A 24,396-nucleotide genomic window follows, 5' to 3' on the forward strand; every position below is an offset into this window, starting at 1 on the left:
CTCTATCGGTTTTCGAGATAAAAAATAATTTGGGCTAGACCACAACATAGCCTTTTTTGAACTTAACTCCATCAATACCTTCAATTCATGAAAAGTTAACATTTTGATGAAAGTTTTGACAAAGTCGAAGTATTCAATCAATACCAAGAAATCGACTCCATATCATACAGGGCGTGCCACAATTACTTTTATTTCCATCATGCACATGGGAAAAATTCCCATAAAAAATGAAACAAAAAATCTCGGACTCTGGTTAGACAATGAAGTGAGGTTCACAAAACATGTCAATCAACTTTGCCGAGGTTCATATAATACACTCAAACAACTTTATACAAGTAGACAATTCATGAGTTCCGCTCTGAAAATTCGTGTATGTCAATCCCTCATATTATCGAAACTGACTACATTTATGGGCCCGCTCTTCTGAGTGTTGACAGTCGACTTCAAAAACTACAGAACTCTTGTATTAGACTTTCCTTCGGAATACGTGAAAATGAGCACATAAGTCATAAATATCGGGGAATGTGAAAACTGAAATTGTTAGATATGAGAAAATTACATCTATTAAATATGACTCATAAAGTACTGAAATATAGAACACCAACATATCCATATGACAAACTAATTAAAATAGGGAATCTGAGTGATTATAACACTCGTAACTCGGGTTTACTGACAATGTACAAACATAAAACCTCCATTTTTCAGCGATCTTTCACGTACAACGCCTGTAAGTTCTATAATCAACTTCCGCATGATTACAGTACATATACTATGATGAACTTCAAAAAAAAGTTGAAATCCCTATTATCAGCTCAATGTGATTAACAAATGTCGAACTCTGCATCTACAGAACGGATAATGACCAGTCAATCACTTTATGAATTTAAGGTACTCATCAATTTGATAGATCTCAGACAGCAAAATTATTCTACAATAAAATTATATTAATCGTAGATATTATAGCTAAGATAATAAAGAAAATTGTAATTTAATATTGTATTTTCATGGTTAAGTTGAAAAACACCCATAGGTGACACTTCGCCACTTCATTTTGTTTTATAAGAGAAAGAGAACATTGGCAGATCAAAATCTTCAGATCATGTGTCACTGCAGGTTTTTCCGGGCTTTCCTGCAGCTGCAAAAGCAAATGCGCCACTGTAATCAATGAAATCGCCCCGGAGCGCCAATTAATTTTCATTGTTGTTTTATAATTTCACAAATAAAAGTTCATCCATTAAATTATTTTAAAAAGTAATTGATTCGTAAAATTTATATGAGAAACGAAGTTTCAGGAGAATTTCGTGAAATACGTAAAAGTCTGGAAAAGAAACCCCACTGGCCATAAAAAATAATGCCTTTTCATTTCAGTTCGTAATTTCGAAAATATCCGACCGATCGTTCGAATGAAAATAACCCATCAGCAACTCCACTCACGAAAATGCTACCCACTCATCTGTTAGGTTGTTTCAATAGTTTTGTCAGGTTTTATGAGTCTGCTTTAAACTGTAATATTTATTCAATTTGATCGAAATTTGAATCAGTGCACTATTGCCAACGTAACACCACTAATTCCATCAGCATGGAAATTGTTCTCTTGGGATGCGATGAAATAGATTAATCAATCAATCGATCAATCAAAATATACTTTATTTTCGAAAAAACTCTTGTTTTGTTGACAAAGTAGAATATACATGTACAGAAAAAAAAATTTAGGCAAAATACACACAATTATGTAAAATGTAAATGAAATAGAATAAAAATAAAATGTTTATATAAACAAGCAGTATATGAACATATACATTTATCAATTATACATTTAAATCAATAGAATAAGTGTCAATGAATAAATAAAATATCAATCATAAAATGTTATTTGAACATTTTGTCAATTTTACGACTTATAATTTAACAGTCTAATCGAGTATGTACAGTACCCGCAATAAATTACAATTTCACTGGAAGTTGTCATTGTAAAATTCTTGAAAACTATAATAGGGTCTGCTCGCGAGAAGTTTTTTTGTGTATTTTCTGAAGCTGTCAATACTACCGTAGCTATTTCTAAAATGTCACGGTAAGTGATTATACATTTTAACATAATGATGGATTACAGGGCTGCCAACAGGCCTTTCACGCCCGCAGTGCGGCGAATAGCCGCCAATCTACGACGTATCCATCACACTTTAAGCCAAGGCGTGCTGCTGACCACCACTGCATTGCCTTGATAGGATACGAATGATAGTGGCTGCTAAGAAGTCACTAGTGAGGCGAGCGAGAAGTATCGCGGAAAACCTTAGGTTCCGCGAGAAACCTTCTCGCTTATTCCAAGAGCCTCCACGTGTTGTGGATAATCCGCCGACCGCTGATCAGGTGGAATCATTCTGGAAGGATATCTATGAACACCCGCAGCCACTCAACTTAGACACTCCAGCCCTAGCGCAGTTCGAAGCTTTCAACAGAGAGCTTCGACAGCCTGAGCTCAATGAACTGCGCAACCCGATAACCCCGGATGACGTTCGAAGGGCCCTTGTTGGTTCCAAGAACTTTGCTGCTCCAGGCCCAGATGGGCTGAACACTTATTGGTGGAAAAAACTACCAAGTACCCACCGCCATCTGGCCAGAGTTTTCAACTCATGACTGGACGGAGAGCAGCCGATTCCGGATTGGTTTGTCGAGGGGCGGACCGTTCTCATCCCCAAAAGCGGAGATTTGTCGATTCCTAAGAATTACAGACCGATAACAAGCTTGAATTCGTGTTATAAGTTGTTTACAAGCATCTTATACACACGAATACTCACCGCAGTTGACCGAGTGTTCGAACGGATATATGAGCAGAAAGGGTCGAAGAGAGGAGTCGCTGGATGTAAAGAGAACCTGCTCATCGATAGATGTGTAACGCAGGACTCGATACAATATAAGCGTAACCTCTCTATGGCCTGGATCGATTACCGTGAGGCATTTGATACAATTTCGCATGAGCTCATCTTGCATTTGCTCAGATGCCTTGCGGTACCCGATAACATAGTCAGATGCATTGAACAACTGATACCACTTTGGCGAACTTGCTTCACCATAACGTCTGGTCAAGCAAGAGTCCAAACAGGGTGGGTCACTTTCAGAAGGGGTGTATTTCAGGGTGATTCCCTCAGTCCCCTTCTCTTCTGCATCTCACTATTGCCATTATCCTTTGCGCTCAGAAATACTCGAGGGTATAACTGTGGCACCCCCATAAACCGGAGGCACAAGGTCACCCATCTGTTTTATATGGATGATCTTAAACTTCATGCCTCTGGAGAGAAGGATCTCTATCAGTCCTTGAGGGTGGTGGAAGAGTATACGCATGCTATCGGTATGAAACTCGGGATAGACAAATGTGCAATGGTTCATCTCAAAAGAGGACGATGCGGGGACTACGGAGAGGATGTGCAGCTCGTAGATGGAAGCATCCTACATCATCTGGATGCCGGAGAGACGTATACTTACCTCGGGGTAGAACAACGCCACTCGCAAGAGGTAACTGAAGTGAAAAACTCTCTCCGTGGCAAGTATCAGCACAAACTTTGACAGATCTGGTCATCGGAACTGTCGGGGAAGAACAAAGTAGCTGCAACAAATATGCTTGGCGTTCCAATCTTACTCTACTCGTTTGGGGTAGTGAAGTGGACTCGGGAGGAGCTGTATCAACTCGACGTAAAGTGTCTACATGACACTTTACATGACAGAATGGTACTGGATACAGCCTGTAAAGTCGTTAGGAGTTCGGATCCCCTTCTCTGCATGGTCCGTGACCATGAGAGAGCAGGAATTGGAGCATTTCTCTTTAGGGCAGCTTCTCGAGCAGCTGATGAACTCGGTATAGTATTCGAATCTGAACGAGGTGACTACAACTCTGTCACCGAGTTGGAACCCTTTCAGCAAAAAGCTCAGATAAAAGCCGCAGAGATCACCTTACTTCTGCGGAGACACAGGGATAAGCCGATGCATGGGGTCTTCTTCAATAACATTGAAGACCTTGGCTTATCAAAGCGCCTGATGTTCGCTTTTCTCAGGTCGAGTGGGCTGAAGTCGGAAACTGAGGGGTTCATCATGGCTTGCCAACACATTAGTCTACCGCAGTCGCGTGATGGGTATAGAGGTTCCTGACACAAGGTGCAGGGCCTGCCGCGAGGCGCCCGAGACCCTAATGCACTTGCTATCAGCATGTTCAGCATATGCGGTCTCGGCCTATATCCACCGACATAACGCGGCCCTAAGTGTGCTATATTATCATCTACGGCACTCTTACGGTATTGACGAGACACCGGTGTTGCCCTACGCTCCGGGGGATATTGAATCCGTTGTGGGAAACGAGAAGTGCCGAATTTATTGGAACTATTCGTTCCCCACCCTCAGGCTCATACAAGCTAATAAGCCTGATGTAGTCCTTCTCGACCACCAGACCAAAACGATATTTGTCGTGGAGTTTTCAGCTCCTGGCGAGACGAATATCGTCAGAAAAGAGGAGGAAAAACGGATAAAATATCGAGATTTTCTCTTCGAACTCCGCAGACTCTATCCAGATCACTCTGTCAAGATGGTTGTTCTGATTATTGGAGTCCTTGGTGGAATGATGTCTTATCTACTCTCGAATCTCAAAATCATACCGGCTTGCCGCACTAAGGCAGAAATCTTAGCCGCACAGATGCAGAAGGCTGTCATTCTTGGCTCACTGCGTTTGCTCAGGGCACATGATTCTCGGACCCAATGATTTCTTACCCCACGGTGTGGGGAGTGGTCATTGGTTGATAATGCTGGCGCGCCCTCCCGAATGTATCGGGGCTTCGGGAGATAGGGCCTGACCAGTGCACACTACGGTGAAAATAATAATAATAATAAATCGACTTTATTCATCAAAAATAAATTAGATGAACAGGCGGATTATCAGCATAAGCTGTTTTTCAAATCAACCTTACAAAAGTATACAATAAAATACTATAATGATAAGAAGTATAGAATGGAAGATAAATTAACCAATACAATAATAAACACAATAATAAAAGCTTGATTAAAATGAATAATAACAAGGGTTATGCAAAAATCGACATACAGAGCACCAATTACCGAGATTTAAGAAGAAGTTTCAAGCGTTTTTTAAATGTCATTATCGTGTGAAGTCTGAAGTCACTGGACAACTTATTAGACAGTTTAGCGGAAATATAGGAAAAACCACGAGTAAAAAGTGCCGAGTTGTGTTTGGAAATGACCAAGACAGAACCATTTCGAGTATAATAGCTGTTAGTCTGGGAAAAACTAACAAGTCTATTATATAAATGATCAGGTTTATTTGTTAATAGTAATTTGTGTGTATTTGTGATGATATGTAGAGTGCGTAGTTTTTCAAGTTTTTCAAAACCTCAACGAACAATAAAATTTATGATTTAAAAACAAAACGGTCCCTAAATTTTAATGTTTAGTTGCAAAAAACGATTGTTAATTAACAAACGCATTTTTTAGCAACAAAAAATTTTTTTTAAGAAACCATTTTTTTTCTAAAAATCATGATTTTTTTCAATTAACGTAATGCAAAAAAAAAATATTCGAATTTCTTATAAACAATGTATTTGTTTATAATACATTTATCAACAATAGCTGTAAAAAATTTTAAAAAAATATTATTAATTAGTTTTCAGCCATGAGACTTTGAAGCAATAGAAAATTTAAAAAAAAAAATTTGTAATGTATTTTTTATAATATTATAATTTTCAATTGTCAATAAAACAATAGAGAATAACAATTTTTTTTATTTTGGCAACGGTAATCTATTTTGTTGCCTATTAAGGATAACTTCACCAAAGGAAAAAAATGCCAATGTTTTAGTTTAATAATTATAGGGATTTTTATATCAACTTTCAATTCAGAAAATGTTATTAATTAACAAATTTATTTCACTAGTTCAGACTTCCATTGTCTACTATATAAAATGATTTGAAATCCGTGAAACAACTAAAAAAGAAGAATTGAGTATGAATAGCTGAAAATAACAATTATATTAAGCAAAATAAACCTGAAATAAAATAATAGTGAAATAAAATACAAGTAAAAATAGAACAATTGAGTAAATAAAAATAAAGAAATGAAAAGAGAAAATAAACATAAAAATAAAAAGTGGAGAGATTCCAAGTCACGTTAGTTCACGACGTTTCGTTTGTTAGTATCTACAATCGTCTTCGGGTGATGACTGGACTGATTCCTCCGAAAGATGACTATTTATAGGTCGTTCGAGTACTTTCACTTATCCCCGCTTTCCATTTTCCGCTTCACTAGTTCCGTGGGAGATAACCGTTTTGGCGGGAGTTGGCCATTTTTCGCTTGATGATGGGTTTCCATATGTTGCATATTTCTACGCTGGCTTGGCTGAATACGTTGTTGGGCAACATGTATGCGGCTTCCTTGAATTTTCTCCTGAACCAATGTTCCTCTCTGTGAAAGATCTCAGCTTGGGACCACTCGATGTTGTGTTGATGGGTCCAAAAATGGTCTGCTATTCCTGATTTGCTGGTTTCCCCTCGCTGTGTGTGGCCAACTCCCGCCAAAACGGTCATCTCCCACGGAACCAGTGAAACGGAAAATGGAAAGCGGGGATGAGTGGAAGTACTCGAACGACCTATAAATAGTCATCTCTCGGAGGTCTCTCCGTATATCTCTCGAATATAAAATTACGTCTTTTGACGGATATAAACCTGCCGTGCCTTGTTGTGATATTGTGATTGGGTAATTCTGCTGTGGAGCGATCTTTGATATCCTTATTATCGATTGGGATGAATTTTATCGAATGAATTATTTCTTCCGGACCGTTTAAAAACATCTCCGGCAATGTTAGGACAGTCGAGCATTGGGAGGTAAGCGTATAGTTTTGTCACTCACTATTTTATTTTGGCGCGGATGTATCGCGAAATCAATTATTTACGAGAATGCCTTTTTTTTAGATGTTTTTCTCTGATATGGTAAATCGAAATTTCGCCCGGACGGTGCTACCTTTGAGAACACGTTGAAGTGGATGGGGTCAGACCTTTTTGAACTTTATTGCCTTGTACGTAGCGATTAAACCGCAAATTTTCCGAAATCATATGGATGATGGTGTTCCTATTTCGACCGTGTGGACGTGGAATTAAGAGCTTTTCACGAATTTGCGTAGTAGCGGGCCATAGGAATCTACACATCACTAGCAGCTAGATAAGTACCGATTAGAAGTTTTATTTATGGTGTTGTTTTTGCGGGATCCTGGCATTATTGTTTACGAAAGCAATGAACCTCGCTGAATAGGTGTTTCCGAGTAGTTTTGTCTTCGCCTTCGTATAAGCGTTTAGTTTGTAGTATGAGTGAAGAATAAATCTGTTCAACAGGGAAGCAACATTCAACGTTTTTATTCTTGTTCCTTTGTCGTATTCCACCTTATTGTTTTCGCGTATCTGGATTGGGTAAATGTATGTTATGTGGACGCCCGGCGATTTTGAAAAAATTTTTGACTGTACTTACGTATTTTGATGCGTAGATTACGAATCCGAAAGAAAAAAGCGGCGCTCTCCCTCATTTGAAAAGTTACGGCCCTTCAAAGTTCAGAAAAGGGCAACTTTTCAGCCTTCTTTTTCACTAAATAAACTATTTAAAAACACAAGCATTTATTCACTAGGTCACCTTTACACCTTATTTCTCCTTCTTTAACACTTTTCATTTCAATAATCGACATTTTTCTTATAAAAATGTTAAAAAATGTACGGAGCTGCTTTTTGGTTACATATCACTGTATTTTACGTTTTTAAGGTTAATGATATGGTTGGTACGACTGATGCAGTCCATATTCCTGAAATAATTCAAATGTTTTTCACCTTCATTCTTTAGATCGTAAATTGGTTTTTGGTGGTGTATTACGAATTTGAAATAGTAGGCGACGGCAAATACCAACCGCTTTTTTCTGAAATGTCACTAGTAATTAACCTAAAAATAGAATAATGTCACCAGGAGAAGCATTCGTTTTTAAATTAAGTTTTTTATAAGAAAAATGTTGATTATTGAAGTGAAAAGTGTTAAAGAAGGAGGAATAAGGTGTAAAGGTGGCCTAGTGAATAAATGCTTGTGTTTTTGAATAGTTTATTTAGTGAAAAAGAAGGCTGAAAAGTTGTCCTTTTCTGAACTTTGAAGGGCCGTAACTTTTTAAATAAGGAAGAGCGCCGCTTTTTTCTTTCGGTTTCGTAATCTACACATCAAAATACGTAAGTACAGTCAAAAATTTTTTCAAAATCGCCGGGTGTCCACATAACGAAAATTTACCCTGGATTGTTTAGTAGTTTCATTTCAGGTTTAGGCTAGTCGGTGCACAAGAAACTACTTGGCGCCCTTGGTATCATTTTATTGTACATATTAATACTTATCTGTCTGATTCAACCCATGGCTCTTACGAGCAAGCACATTACTTGCCGTACACAAAAAAAAAAGGACAGAAGTGTTATTCCTAATGCTTTAAAAATAAATGTCTTTGATAGATAATTTTTTCTTTTTATTGAATTTAATGTAATAACTTCATTTCAGGTTTATTTTGGTTAATATAATTGTTATTTTCAGCTATTCATACTCAATTCTTCTTTTTTAGTTGTTTCAGGAATTTCAAATAATTTTATATAGTAGACAATGGAAGTCCGAACTAGTGAAATTCATCATGAAACATTGTCAATCACCTTTAAACAAACATAACAAATTTATAATCAACGTTAAAATTGGGATAAAAAATTTTTGACTACGGATTATTGTTTATTGATGTATCCCAACATTACATGAATTTTTTCATTCCTTAATATTTACATTTAATATGTTTAAATAATTTTTTTTGTTTTTATGTCAGAGTGACGAAAGGCGCGCGGAAGCCGGACTACCCGCTTTTGGCTCTATTTTCAGGGCTTTGTAAAAATTATAAATAATCGAGATACAGTTTCGGGAGTCGGGACTTTTTTTACGCAAATTCATTGATCTTTTCAAATCTTTTTTCAAATTTCCAAAATTTTGAAAATTTTCCGAGATATTTCGGACCTTTCCTTAAACTTTCTATAGTCCGTTCATAATTTGTCGATAGCACAAAATGAGGGCCCAAGTCATAAAACGGTCATAAAACTCGTAAAATCATAGGCGGAGGTTCCTGAGGTGTTTATTCATTGAATATAAAGCTTCAGTTTATATTCGAAACTTGCCTTGAAAGGGTGAAGTTGTTACGAACGAAAATAATTTTTGGTTTAGTACATTTTTTAATCGCATTTAATTTACGGCTCGTTGGTGTTTCGGCGTCTACGGCAGTAATTAACGTCTCTAATATTTATTTTGCGAATTTTGTGCAGTGCGTGAGTAACTTTTTTTCATATTCCTACAAACATATACGTACCTTTCGTTCCTGCTTGTTTTGTTTGATTGCTTGCGATTACTTCGTCATCATCATCAACATCATCAAGTTTTACACTGGTACTGTTGCGTACAGTCAGTAAGTTTGTCTATTCACCAAGAGAGAAGACTATTGTTTTGAACGTTCACGATGCTCTGGTTTCTCAGAATCCCACAAACACTGTTCAGAACATAATCAAGAGTTGTGCCAACATGACGGGCGTAGGGGAGTCAACAATATATAGGTTCCTATCAGAAAGAAAAAAAAAAGGTATAGCTAACCCAAATACAAACGAATACTTAAAGAGGGGGAGAAAACCTATTGAAATTGATGAATTTGCCAAAAATGGTATTCGAAGGAAAATTCACGAATTTTTTTTCAAAAAAGAAATACCCAACTTGAACAAAATTTTACAAGAAGTTAGAGACGACCCGGATTTGCCTCATGTCGGACGAACCAAATTGTGGCAATTTTAAAAGAATTAAATTTCCGGTGGGAGAAATCAGACCGAAAATCACTTTTGATTGACCGTGAAGAGATAATATGTTGGAGAAGAAAGTATCTAAGATCTATACGAAAATTTCGGGCTGAAGGAAGGCCAATTTACTATCAGGACGAAACGTCCTGATAGTAAAACGTGAGTAAACGCAGGTTATACTCTCACAAAAATTTGCACAGATAAAAATATATCAAGCTCCAAGCAAGCCTTTATGGAAAGTTGGTCTACTGGTATTTCCCCACCCTCTGGTAAAGGCAGTAGATTATTAGTTTTTCACATTGGCAGTGAAAAAGGATTTGCTAAGCATGGTTTGTTGGAATTTGAATCCAAAAGCACAAAAGACTATCACGAGGAGATGACAGCTGATGTTTTCGAAGAGTATGTTGAGCAGATGATTGAACATATACCACCAAACTCAATTATAGTATTAGATAATGCACCTTATCATTCACGACTAGTTGAAAGACTTCCAACGACTGCGTGGAAGAAACAGGATATCATTGACTGGCTGCGGAATAAGTCCCTGCCTTACGAAGATGGAATGGTTAAAGCAGAACTTTTAAAAATTGCCCGGCAACACAAATCTAAGTTCAAGAAATACGTAGTTGACAAAATGGCGGAAAGACGAAACATCACAGTCCTTAGACTTCCACCCTACCACTGCGAATTAAATCCAATTGAACTCATTTGGGCACAAATGAAAAGCTATGTGGCTAGAAAAAATACGTCATATAAAATACAAGCTGTACGTGAATTGTTATATGAGTCTTTACAACATATTACAGAACAAAATTGGCGAGATGCAGTAAGACATGCAATAGAAGAAGAACAAAAAATGTGGGATCTTGACAATATAATTGATGCGACTGTAGAGACACAACCGCTAATTATTAACCTGCAAGACGACTCGGATTCCGAAGATGATCCTGTTTATTTTGAATTTGAATAGTTTTGTAAGTAATCGTAGTTTATATCATTTAAAAATAGGTATTAATTAAATAAATGTATCTTTTACAAATTGCAAGTAACTTATTATTTTTGAATAAAATAAAGAAATTTTTTTAAAATAAAAATACAGTTTACAGTACCTACAGTTTAAGAATATTAATATATTTATTTATTCAAAGTAACTAATGTTTTAATCATATACTCTACGACACTGGTGACTCATTTCCACTCAAAATACGTACATAATCGGATTAAAAGTTTTATAGCTGTATTATATTTTTTCAGATACAAGGTGGGTTAGTCGAAAATATCTTAAACTGCCAGTTTTAGTTTGGTTTTTGTTATTATATCATATTAGCTGTCCTCTCTGTATTTCAGTTCTCTAATGAGGGTCAAACTTGCAGTGAGCTATCAACAAATTATGGACGGACTATAGGCAAAAATACGAATCGAATGACACCTTGGTCGTAATTTTTGGACAAGGCTGAAAAATGTCATCAAAAAGAGCTAAATCGAGTACATGTGAACCAGACAATATGTATCTTTGGGTAAAATATATTTTTAAGATTATAATACCTGCTTTTCTTATATTATTTTATGCCAAATTGAATCTGCCGTTCTTTTAACCGCCCCACAAGCAACTCTGTGTACCTAACGTTTTATTTGCAGAATATAATTCAAATTTTCATATTCATTCAAGAATTATTGAATAATTTCATCAGCTGGCAGTTTCTTCAATGCTATGAGCATTTGCTGCATGTGTATGATTTAAATAGAAGATGATAACATTTATAGAATCACAACCTAACAACAATGGTTTCGTTTTGAGGCAATAATATTTTTAAGAATGCAATGCCTACTATTGTGAAATTTCAGTATACTTGACAAAATAACATCCTTCAATGATGCAGCTATCATATGTTTGTAAAAACTAGAAATATCTATCGACAATGACAAGTGACCCTTTTTCGGGCGAAAGTTGGGAGATATTCTAAAGAAAGGAGAATATAACGACTGGGAGAATTTGAAAATGAAAGGAAGAGTTGTGGAACTTTACGATCAATACATTCCAGCAAATTCTTAGCAGTCAGAAAGCCTGCGACATCTAAGTGGAAAGAAGCTATTAAAATGAAAGGATGTCATTTCTAAGAGAAATACCAGGTAGATCTGACATCCTATTATTTCTATTTTCCAAGTTGCTCCTAACAATCTTCGAAACTTGTATTTAAGGACTGGATATCAAATCAATTGAAAATGAAATTATTAATAATAATAATAGCGTTTATTGCCCAATACTCCCATTTAACGAGAAAAACTCTATTTGATATAAGATCAATACTATTTGATATAAAAAACATAAATCTCGTGCGTACCTAGACTTATTTTTAATTTCACAAATACTACAACAAAAAATATCGATGTTAGTAGAGAGCTTGTTCGCATTACGACACAACAGATTGATTGGTGATTTCAACATTAAGTTAATTTGTGCCCTTTCGCATAAAAAAGTATTGATGTGCGGTAATTCCAAATATTTAATTACGCCTAATGCCACCTAGCGGGTAGCTGAAAAAGATAGTACATAGTACCACTACTCGCCACTAGATGTCGTTAAGTGTCACAATACACAATAATAATTGAAATGCAAAAAAGCGTAAGTTTGCTTAGGTCACGCACTTTGCGACTATCCTAGTCTAGAAATATAGTTAAGGACAGAAATTGACCCTTGGAACAAACTGAAAAAATCATTATGGCCCGAAGGCTTCAAAGTTTGGAGACCCCTGCTCTAGAGTAAAGGGACGGAAACTGCCTCCTTGCATCAAGGATTTGCAAAGAGAAGTTCCCCGAAAGTAGACAACCAGATAAAATGGCATTTCAGGCTCTAAAAACAATATTTGGAAGAACTGGTAATGTCAATCACGAGAAGTTCGAACGTGTCTGCCCTGTAACAAATGAAGAGTATACATTTAAAATTGCTTTTCACCTTGTTGAAAAGCCCCATGTGAGTACCCGAGACGTGTGCAGGGAATTGGGATTTCTCAAACCAGCAAACTTCATCCTTGCCACATGCAATTGATGCAAGAGTTGAGAGGAAGAGATTTTGGAAAACGTGTTCAATTTTGCCGATGGGGCTCAGAAAAGATTGATCAGGAAAATTACTTTTTTGATTTCGTGTTATTTTCTGATGACGCGACTTTTCATAAAAATGGAACTGTGAATCGGGATAACATGTATTATGCAATACAAAACCCCCATTTTGTTCGTTGCTTGAACCATCAACAGCGTTGGTCACTGAATGTTTGGGGTTGAATTCTCTACTTATGAGATACTGTTTAGAACCTTTGGTGTAGTAATGGATATTACTGGAGTTTTTTCCCAACACCAAATCGTTTTTTTTACACCTCGACACGTGTTTCGATCACCAAGTGATCATCTTCAAGAAGAAGATAAAACTATTTCTCTTGAAGAATTCGGGTAATTTACTGAATGATCAATTAGAATTAAATAACCCTCCGTTACTGAATATGTTTTCAAATGTGGAAAATGGAACATAAGCTCAGGTAATTAAATTCATTACAAACTTAGGTAAATCGGGTACTTGAAATTCAGGTACTTCAAATTGTAAAATAAGGTATATATAGCATTTAATGTTATGTTATGTAGAATTAGTTATTAAGACACGCCCGAGGAAGCCATCGTATGGCGAAACAAGTGTTGCGTTTTTGTAAAACTGTCTAGTGAAAATCACACAATGAAGTGTTATTTAGAATACGTTAGTTATGGATTTTCATCAAGTGTCGACCGGTTCCATCATATAGTACACATTCGTTTTCATTACTGCTGTGAAAAGCTTTCGCAGCATTTGATAGGTACTACCAAAGACTACAGAATACTATAAGACGTGTCACTCGCTCATTCTTCGACATCTGAGAAATCTCACCGCCCGCTAGCGACAGCGGGTAATTACCAGCCGAGGTAGTACAGTGTGTCGCTTGAAGTTACCAGTTCTCGTCGGCACACGAGATATAAAGGTTGTCCGTATTGTTTGGTATTGTCAAAGACTACAGAATCGGTAAACTTTGGTATTGTGATAGTGTTGTGTTCGTTCGGAGTTCGAAATATTTATTTTGTGAAAATGTCGACGTATTGCTCAGTGGATGGTTGACTGAGTACGGTGGGAAGCCCAGGTATTTCGTTTTTCCGCTGCCCAAAGTACAGTGAAAGGTATGCATTCAATATATTCACCATTAATTTTTATTTTACCTATCTATACCTTTTATGGTTTTGTTGTATAAAATTATTCATAACGAAATATACCGCCGGCATTTGCCAATCCAAACTCATTTCAATCTTTTTTCAAAATGTTCAGTTTATCGATTGATATACTTGAATTTTTTTTTAGGTGTCAACGTTGGAAAAATGTATTAGGCTTCATTGGGAATCATAGATATGCTACTCTTACCCCAGAGCAGAGTCACAATAGAATTAAAATTTGCAGCTTACATTTTAGAGCCGATGATATTGTGAATTCTCGTATTCATAGCTATGATGTTCCTTCATTGCGTCTGCCTCAAGATGGTTCTCAGAAAGGTTGGTTCAGTGAAGTTTATAGATTCAAATGATGAAAAAATCTTATTCCACTTTTTAACATATGAAATTTACAATATCAATTTTGTTGTTTAAACCTTCCAGATGATGATGCCATTGCCGGTACTAGCAAGGATTTTATTTACATTGATGCTCAGGTTCAAACGGATCAATTAGGATCACGAGGTGAAATATCTTTTCGTTATATTATATACTTACCTGATCTATTTTTATATGCTTCGGAAAAAAAAACGATGACAAGAAAACAATTATTGAAAGTACGTACATCTTTCTTTTAGATGAATGCAGCCAAACATCTGCTAAACTCTCTTCGGGAACTCCAAGAAAAGTGGCATTACGAAAAAAAATTGTATCACTAGAGAAAACAGTAGCTTCAACATCAAAAAGAGCACTGGACGAAACCGGAATTACTCTGGATGATGTTTTCAAGTTTCTGGATCGAAAATATCCTGAGCAATATTGTAAGCTCTTGAAAGCACAGCTTTCTTTGATAAATAAAGCACCAAAAGGATCCAGGTATAGTGACGAATTCAAACAGTTTGCATTGACTGTTTATTTTCTTGGTCCGAAAGCATACAAAAAATGTTCAACAATTTGTAGATTACCGTCAAAAAGTACACTTCATCGTTTCACGAAAAATTGGATTGTTGAACCAGGCTTCAACGATTTTATTTTTCGTGTTATTGAATTCAGGATTGGGCTCATGAAGGAGAAAGAAAGATATTGTATTTTATGCCTAGACGAAATATCTTTGAAATCTCATCTTTATTATGATATTTCCAGAGACAAAATAGTAGGTTTCCAAACAAGTTTGAATGGGACCTCTACTGACATAGCAAGTAGTGCTCTAACAGTAATGGTCAGAGGTTTGGCAAGCAATTGGAAAATACCACTTGCATACTTTTTCTATAAGACATCAGCAACTTCTGATGATTTGAAAGATATTTTGTTCAAAACGGTACGAAGATGCAAAAGTATAGGCCTAAATATCATGGGGGTGGTTTCCGATCAGGGTTCAAATTTTCAGAAGTTGGTGAAAACTTTGAATGTTACAGACGAAAATCCCATATTTCTGATAGACGATCATAAACTTGTATATTTGTTTGATATCCCGCACTTACTGAAGTCGACACGAAACAATTTGTTTTCCTATCAGTTTTTACTTCAGGGTGGAGAAACAAGAAAACATTACATAGAAACAATGTATAATTATGATAGAACTAAACAATATAAATTGGCTCTTAAACTTAATAATGACCACATTTATCGAAATAATTTTCAAAAAATGAAAGTCACGTTGGCTTCCCAAGTTCCCATCAAGAGATATTGTTGGCCATGTAATAGAGATGGAAAACATATTCATTGAAAATTTTGATAAAATCGGCAGTGAGAAGGGAATTGGACAGTATTTGAAAACAAAATATTCGAAAATTTTTTTCTCACATCCATGTCAAAAATTCCTCTTCGATTATTATATATCTTTATATACAAGAGTTCGGATATACTTTACTTTAAAATTCATGAACCAGGACATGAAGATTGTTAGAAAACATAAATCATGCAATGTAAAATTGAATATTTTAAATCATTTATAAACATATAACATTATATAATTGTATTATTTTTGTTAATAAAACATGTTTTTCTGAATGTATGTTTATCATTTCATCAGAAAATCACTCTGATCTGTTTCTTAGATCATTTATTCATGAGTTTATCTATCATGTTTCTAGAAGTTGATCGACAAACAACTACTTTCGTATCTTTGTTTATCTGTCTGATACAATCGAGCAAGCGAAGTTTCAACTTCGGAACGTCCCCTGTAGATATCGCGAATAGGAACTGCCCTCGTATAACTGTCATGCGGCCGGCGGCTTCCAGACATCGTCTGTCGGCGATATGATTTATGGAAATCGCAAAAAATGCAATCCTGAGCCGTACCGACAAACGAATTCCTTGGAGTGAACCAACTTATAGTATTCGGTAAACTTTGGTACTACTAACAATTTTTTTCGATATGTGGTTACCACAATTGAGTTTGTCAATGAATTTGACACAGTCATCAGTTTTCATCTATCCAGTTGGAAAACGGGAGTTTCCCTTCAAAAGTTTCCAATTTGACACACTCCTCTCTGCATGAGTGAAGTTTCAGATATATTCACAAATTCAATACATGTTATTGCAAATCTTCTGAATGATAAATGATTCGATTTGATTCGATTCTTGTAATGAAGGTAAAAAATGTAGCTCTGCTTTCTTTTTTCTGCTTCAATCGCCTTCAAATAAGTTCCTCGGTATTTTGTAAAATTCAAAAATGACAAAACGATAATCTGATTTTTGATATCATCCATTATGCTAACGAACTGTTATTCTGACAGTCTTCGTTTATGAAGATGAATTGATTTATTCAGCCCCGTTATTTTAACGACCATTTTTTTTTATCTGGCAAGTATAATAATATGAATCGGAAACTTCATATCCCAACATGGCATTGCCATGTATGTCAATGTACTAGAGGTTTTTCAAAAAATATTCAAAATAAACATTGTCTATCTATATCTCACAGGATTCTCGTAATGCTTTCTAATTTCGAATCGATTTTTATTATACAGTGTGTGAAAGCCAAATAGAATAAATCCATTATTTCGTTTACTGTACATATCCAGTGTGACCCATTTTTAATGGAAACACCCCCCTAAAATTTGAAGTTGTGAACCGATTTCAATAATTTTTTTTTGAAATGTCAAGTACTGAAAGATCTACCTTGGGACAAAATTTGAAATGTTTATTAAAGTTTCAGGGCATACTACGATATTTTTTCTTAGTCGAAAATCGGGATTTTTCATTAGCGTTTTTATATTGAAAAATTCACTACGCCACTGGATTCAGAGTGCCTTTAACAGGTGTGGCTAAAATTTCATGGAAAAATATTCATTATTAACAAAGTTATGACAACTCAAAAATTCGAAAACTCACACAGCTAACAGTCACAAAAAACACCCTATATCAACAGATATAGCCAAGAGAATATTTTTTTACGATTTCAACGTAAATATTTTTAATGGAAATAATGGAATTACATTCAAGTTTTCACGCAAATTAACTAAAACTAAGACCTAATATTTCAATTTAAATCTTAGTTGCCATGGAAATGATATTACAGTTTGACACTTGTGAAAGATTTAAGTGTACTATTGTCAATCATATTCACCATACAGTTCTCCGAATTATTTTGTGTCATGGCTGCAAGATTGAGCGTAAGAGAGAAAACTGAAATTGTACGCCTTTCGGGAGATGACGTTAGAAGTGCTAGAGAGGTTTGTAGAGTATTTAATGAGAGACATCCAGATCGTCCTCGTATAAGCTGCGGTACGGTAAATAAAATAAATAAAATATTCAATGAAACTGGTGCAGTATCAAAAATGATGTTAAAAAGTAATCCTGTACAAAGACGAAACAGGAATGACAGGAATGATCAAATCATTTTAGATTATTTCGGAAATAATCCTAATGCCAGTATAAGGAATGCCACTTTAGATTTGAATATTCCATGAGAAACTATTCGGAGATGTCTCAAGGCGAAGAATATTAAACCTTTCAAGCCAAAATTTGTACACAGACTTCAAGAAGGCGACGAAGCAAGACGCTTGGAATATTGTTTATGGGCCCAAGGGGAATATTTAAACAATAGAAATTTCCTAAAAAATATTTTATATACCGACGAAGCCACTTTTACTACAAATGGAGTAGTGTCATCACAGAATTGTCGCTATTGGGCAGCGGATAATCCTAACTGGGTAATAAACTGTAAAAGCCAGTATTCCCAAAAAATCAACGTCTGGTGTGGGATATTGAACGAACGAATTATTGGTCCTATCTTTTTTGAAGAAAACATTAATGCGCAGAGGTTTCTAGAATTTTTAAACACAGAGTTTTGGGATGCTATTCACCAGCTGCCAATCAATGAACGATCAAATTTAATTGTCCAGTTAGATGGGTGTTCAGTTCATTATGCCAGAGCTGTGAGGCAATGGCTTAACGAACATTTTACAAACCGATAGATAGGCCGTGGTAGTCCGTTTATAGAGTGCCCAACCAGATCTCCAGACCTCACAGTTTTGGACCTTTTTCTCTGGGGACTTCTCACACAAAAGTTTCACAAAAACCGCTCAAGCGATAGAAATGAACTTTGTGCAAGAATTCGACAGGTATGTGCAGATATTAGCCCTCAAGAACTAAGGAACGTAATCAGAAACAATCGTAAGCGTTACGACACTTGTATCGAAATACGTGGTGGATTAGTAGAGGCTACTAGAATATGAGTTAGAATTAATTGTTGCACTGAATCGAAACATTTCAATAATTAGTTATTAGTTACGTTTATTAAAATTTTTTGCTTCATTGTTAGTTGAGTTGTGTGAATGTAATTCCGTTATTATCATTGAAAATATTCACCCTATTTGTTTTTTTTTATCGTCTGGCGGCACTTTATTGTTAGAATCATAAAAAAATGATATATTGTGACTGTTAGCTGTGTGAGTTTTCGAATTTTTGAGTTGTCGTAACTTTGTTAATAATAAATATTTTTTCATGAAAATTTGGTCACACCTATTTAGAGGCACTCTGAATCCAGTGGCGTTATTAAAATCGATCTACAACTTCAAATTTTAGGGGGGTGTTTCCATTAAAAATGGGTCACACTGTATAAATAAAATCCCGAAACAATTCAAATGTATTTCACTAGTTCGGACTTCCATTGTCTACTTATATAAAATGATATGAAGTCCCTGAAACAACAAAAAAAGGATAATTAAAAATGAATAGCTGAAAATATCTTATATTAAGCAAAAAACCCTGAACTGAAATAATAGTGAAATAAGGTACAAGTGAAAATAGAACAATTGAACAAAAAATAAAAATAAAGAAATGAAAAAGAAAATAAAAATAAAAAGTTGAGAGATTCTAAGCCACGTTAGTTCACGACGTTTCGATTTTTAGTATCAACAATCCTCTTCGGGTGGTCACTGGACTTATTCCTCCGAGAGATGACTATTTATAGGTGTTGAAATAATGTTGTACTTGGAACCAATTCTTCTTATCCTCTCCGATAATCCTCTGATGTAGGGAAGTGCAAGCACTGGTTGTGACGGCTTCTCTTCCTTGCGACTTCCTGATTCAGGATATAAATTTGCTAAATTTGGAATGACATCGTTTTGAAGTAGTGCAAAAACAGCAAAAAAAAGAAACCAATGATATGGTTTCCTGCAATTCCTGTCCAAACATTAACCTTTTAAGGGGATTGCGTGTATTCTCCTTAGACCAGTAGCGGAATTTTTGCCGATTAGCATGACCGTTAAGAGACGAAGTACACTCATCAGAAAACATAACGTCTTCTTATTGGATGATATTGTTATCCAACATGTCTATCATTTGCTCAAAAAAATTTGTTCTTCTTTAAAAATCGTCGTCCATGAGTTCCTGAGCAGGTATTATTTTATAGGACTGCATTTTATTTCCTTTTAATATGTTTACAATCGATGTATGGCTAACATTGAATGTAATGGATGCCTGTCTACTCGATGTATGTGGGTTTTTCCCAAACTCAAGCATCACATCTAATTTGAGTTCATTCCTTATTTTTTTCGTTTATTGTTCCTTGAGATATGGGTGGTGAATTAGGAAATTTCCAATGAAATAGGCGAGCTACTTCCTGTTGTGTTTGTGTTTCATCTCCATAACCAATCATTTGTAAAACTATAATTTTATGCATTCTCGTTAATCTAACTATTTATCAGACTTAAAGTTAACGAACTTTGAACTTAAATTAAAATACTAACAACTAATGTTGTAACATATAAAACAAGTGGACAAGGCGGTTTAAAATAACGTTGCCACGGAAATTATTTACAGTTTTTCAAAGGATACCATCTGAAAAAAACATTGCCATGGTTTTTGCTCACTTTCTTATTATCAATACCTCAACATAAAATAAGTTTTGAGTATATTTCAATAAGTTTTGAGTGTATATTTTATCGAATTTTGGTTTGGTTGATTTTAATTTATTTTATCTTAATTGTTGCAATACAGTTGATAGCGATAATATTTTTGAATAGAAACGATATATTACAAGTTTTTACTTCCTATTTAAAAAATTGGGGGTTGTACCTGTCATTAGACGGGGGTTGAAGGTAGGGGTAGCATTTTTCCGTTGAAGTATGTCAAATTATAATTTAAAGTCGACGTGTTTTGAGTTTTTTTTTAAATGTACAATAACCGAAATGAATTTATTCCATTTAGCTTTTACACACTGTATACAGTGGAAATTATGAAAGTATATTTTATCATAATAAATATGGATGAAAATCAACAAAAAAAAACTGAAAACTCATCCAGTTCAGTTTTGTGAACAAAAATTGTTTGTCTGTTCCCATTTCTTGTTATAGTTTCATATCTTCTGAGAGTCTCGGTGGAGAATTTTCGAAAATCCATTGCATCTCACAGAAAACAATAAATGTGCATATCATTAGAATACAAAAACTGAATTGTTTACCTTTTATCTCATTATATCTTCATGCATATGTCTTGACTCCACTTCCGTGATGAGGACACTATTATTTTATCGATGTTACCACAAGTTACCGTTTTCAAAATGAAAATATTACATGATGGTTTCAAGCGCGCAGACGAGAAATATATGACTGCCGCATCGCCCGGGCTGGTCCAGGATGCTGTGTGTTCACCGACGTCCTTTCTAGTCTCCAGACTTGCGCAAATCTACAATCGATATTATGGAGAGCAATAGAATTTGAAGTATATACATAATGGGGTTTCCATGATAAAATAACGTTTGATAATTCCTTTCATGCCTTCCCTGTGTTTGAAACTTACTAATCACATTTAACACCTAGGCTGAAAAGACCCAGGCGTGAGAGAGAAATTGCGTTTTTTTTTTGTTCAAAATTGACTTTATTCATCAACATTGTTTCCTTCAAGAGCTATACGATCATTACAGCGCTGCTCTAACATTTCAATACCATTTTTGTAGAACGGTTGCCTCAGTTTCAGCAATGACCATTTCGTAAAAATTCTTACCATTTAGCATTTTTTCGAGGTCTTCGAACAGCCAGTTATCGCTCAAATCTGGCGAATGTGGGCGTGTATTAGCCAGGGAAGTAGTTGTTTTCTAATATCCATTCAACCTACTGTGTAGGTATATTCGAGACTGGCTTGAACGTTTAAAGTTCATTTCTTTAGATTTGTTTACTGCCAGTCTCCAAGCATAGCCCACTGACTAATAAGAAAGTTTTTCTTCCTATTTCAGAGGAATCGGGCAAATTTCGGATATGCAGTTGGTTAGTACCTCGTCCACTAGATGGAGTGACATTTTGTTGTTTCGCTCCAACTTAAGATGATCTATCTGTCGAGCCTCCTTCAAAAAGGAAACTTGGCTCCAGCATCTCAGTTTCACGTGGCTCCTTTTCCATCACCATACGATTAAAACCAACAGTTCGGCTGGATTATTAGATTCCCCACTTTCAACTAAGCTAATTGCGCCGCAGGGGTACAGCTGGCCACCACGATGGCACTAGGCCGGGCCAGAGGGTTCCCTACGATCCCTAATCCCTAACCGACACACACTTCGCGCCTTGACCTACCTAAAATCCCTGTCCCCGAAGATGAGAACGGCCTCTGGAGGCACACGGGCGGTTTTAAACCCCCAGACAGCAGTGCAATGGAGCAACTCACGTGAGTTACTCCGTAGTTGTACTGGGTCGGCGTACCTCCAGATGTATTCGGGCCTGGGTAGGTCGAATACGTCGAAGGAGGCCGGCTAGTTGGTCCCTTGATAACGAAGCGTTGGAATCGAATTCGTTTATTGAAAAAGTCTTGAAAAGGACAGGTTTGAACTGAAAAGTTCAGGTTTTATTACTATCTGCAGCTCCTGGTATACGTTGTCTCCTCAGTATAGTCCTGAACAGGACGACTCACAGAACTACGTCGTCCTATTATAGTATCACAGCAGCGCCCACGTAGAAATGGTATACACACATCCAATACCTCTAGATGTTCTCCTTTGCAATTTTTTTATCGCCTTTGCCTTGAAAAAGGCAATTTTTAGCTTTGATTGATAAACGAATCCACTTAGGGAAGTATTTTGGGGATTTGTTTGTACTTCCCTAATCTCTGAAAAAGAAACTTGCAGCCGTAGACTTTCTTTTACAATGTTTCTAACTATTAAACCAACTTCCAATATTATAGTCATATGCTAATGATACTCTCTCGCGAAGTTTACTCTATTAAGTCAGAGCCCGAGTCTCAGACTGAGTCTCTCTAGCCCCCCCCATGCCCCCTCCCGGGTTGTGTGCCCAGGTCGCAAGCTCCCTCCTTATGGAATCATTTCCGCAGGTTTGGACCTGGCGACCCTTTCCTTCCACCCCCGTTTCTTAAGGAAACGGTCCTCAATCCAGCTGCTAGGCACTTCAGCAAGATTGAAATCTAACCTCTTTTGGTTGGAAACCAGCCTTTAGGTGCTTTTATTTCTAACTTCGCGTTTTAATAATTATTTGGCTCTTGTTTGTCGCGGTATTCCTAACTGAATTTTTGCATGGGGGTCCCCAAAACTAACGGCGGCCAGAGTTATGGTAGTCGGGCGTTTCTCAGTGAAGCTGAGAGAATGTGATTTCAAAAGTGAAATCGCGGTTTTGCTGAAAAAGAATATATTGTTAGTACACTCTAGAATACTATACTTGCCGGAGCCGCCTGACGGCGACTCGTGGGGGCGGTCTCTGGTTTTGTTTCGTCGGCTTTGGATGTTTGTCCCTTTCTCGGAACCTGGGGTCATCCATGTTCAACGCATCGTGTAGATCGCGAAACGCTGGATTCAAGTGCGATCTGATTCTATCGAACGTGCTTTCTGCATGTTCTCTCATATACACGTCCACATATTGCGTGTCCAGGTCTAGATCTCTGTATATGAATCTGTTTGGTATATAGTAAGGTGCAGTTACGGCGGCCCTTACGCTCGTATTCATAAATGCTTGGATCTTCTTTCTGTATGTCTGCGCACACTGGCCCCAGGCAGTGCATGCATACAGTATTATTGGCATTAGAATCGTTCTGATCATCAGTAGCTTGACTTTCAGTGCCATGTTGCTACTTCTTCCTATGATCGGCGCCAGGCGTCTTCTGGCCTGTTTGGCCATTCCTATTCTCTGCTGTACGTGGTCCTAGAATGTTAGTTTCTTGTCTAGGATGACCCCGAGATATGTCGCTTTGTTTGTCCACGGAATCTCTTGTCCGTTGAAGATGACGTTACCTTCCGGTTGTACGAACCTGCGGGTGAACAGTATCGCCTGAGTCTTGTCAGGGTTGATACTGATCTTCCACAGGTTAGCCCACTCCTCTAATCTGTCTGCCTGCTGTTGTAGGTATCTCGTAACGAGTGCTTGGCTCCTAGATTTCGCCAGCAGGGCTGTGTCGTCCGCGTAGAGTGCCAACTTGTTAAAGTTGTTCTCTGGCTTGGGCACGTCTGCCGTGTATACGGAGTAGAGGTGTGGTGAAAGGACCTCACCTTGCGGGACTCCTGCCTCCACTAGTCGAACTGTTGATAATTCGTCTCCTACTTTGCAGCGACATCGCCTGTCAGCTAGAAAAGACTGAATTAATCTTACCATTGGTTTTGAGTATCCAAAATCGCTCAGTCTCTCTAGCCTGCGAAACGCTCCATATTTATCCATCCGCGGGGCGCGCGCATAGGCTCCGCCCACCTATTGTTCGTCCTTTGTCCTAACCTGATTCGTCGATTACTGAACTATATAGTGGAGTTGGTAACATGAAAGAATTACGATTTCCAACCACAGTGAGCCAAGAATGACAGCCTTTTGCATCTGTCCGGCTAAGATTTCTGCCTTAGTGCGGCAAGCCGGTATGACTTTAA

At 36.8% G+C, this 24,396-nt stretch overlaps 1 protein-coding gene across 2 annotated transcripts in view; it reads right to left on the reverse strand.

The window, feature by feature from the left end:
* Positions 1 to 21,175, reverse strand: part of LOC111516680 (neuroligin-4, X-linked) — a 108,450-nt gene extending 87,275 nt beyond the window's left edge. For both annotated transcript variants that reach the window (XM_074176630.1, XM_074176629.1), the window contains exon 1: positions 21,010 to 21,175. The gene's annotated coding sequence lies outside the window, so the exon portion shown is untranslated. The remainder of the gene's footprint in view (positions 1 to 21,009) is intronic.
* Positions 21,176 to 24,396: the final 3,221 nt, after the last annotated feature.

Source organism: Leptinotarsa decemlineata, unplaced genomic scaffold, assembly GCF_025532065.1.
Source record: "Leptinotarsa decemlineata unplaced genomic scaffold, Ldec_3_MD MMD2_tig00001973_RagTag_RagTag, whole genome shotgun sequence".
Taxonomy (NCBI): domain Eukaryota; kingdom Metazoa; phylum Arthropoda; class Insecta; order Coleoptera; family Chrysomelidae; genus Leptinotarsa; species Leptinotarsa decemlineata.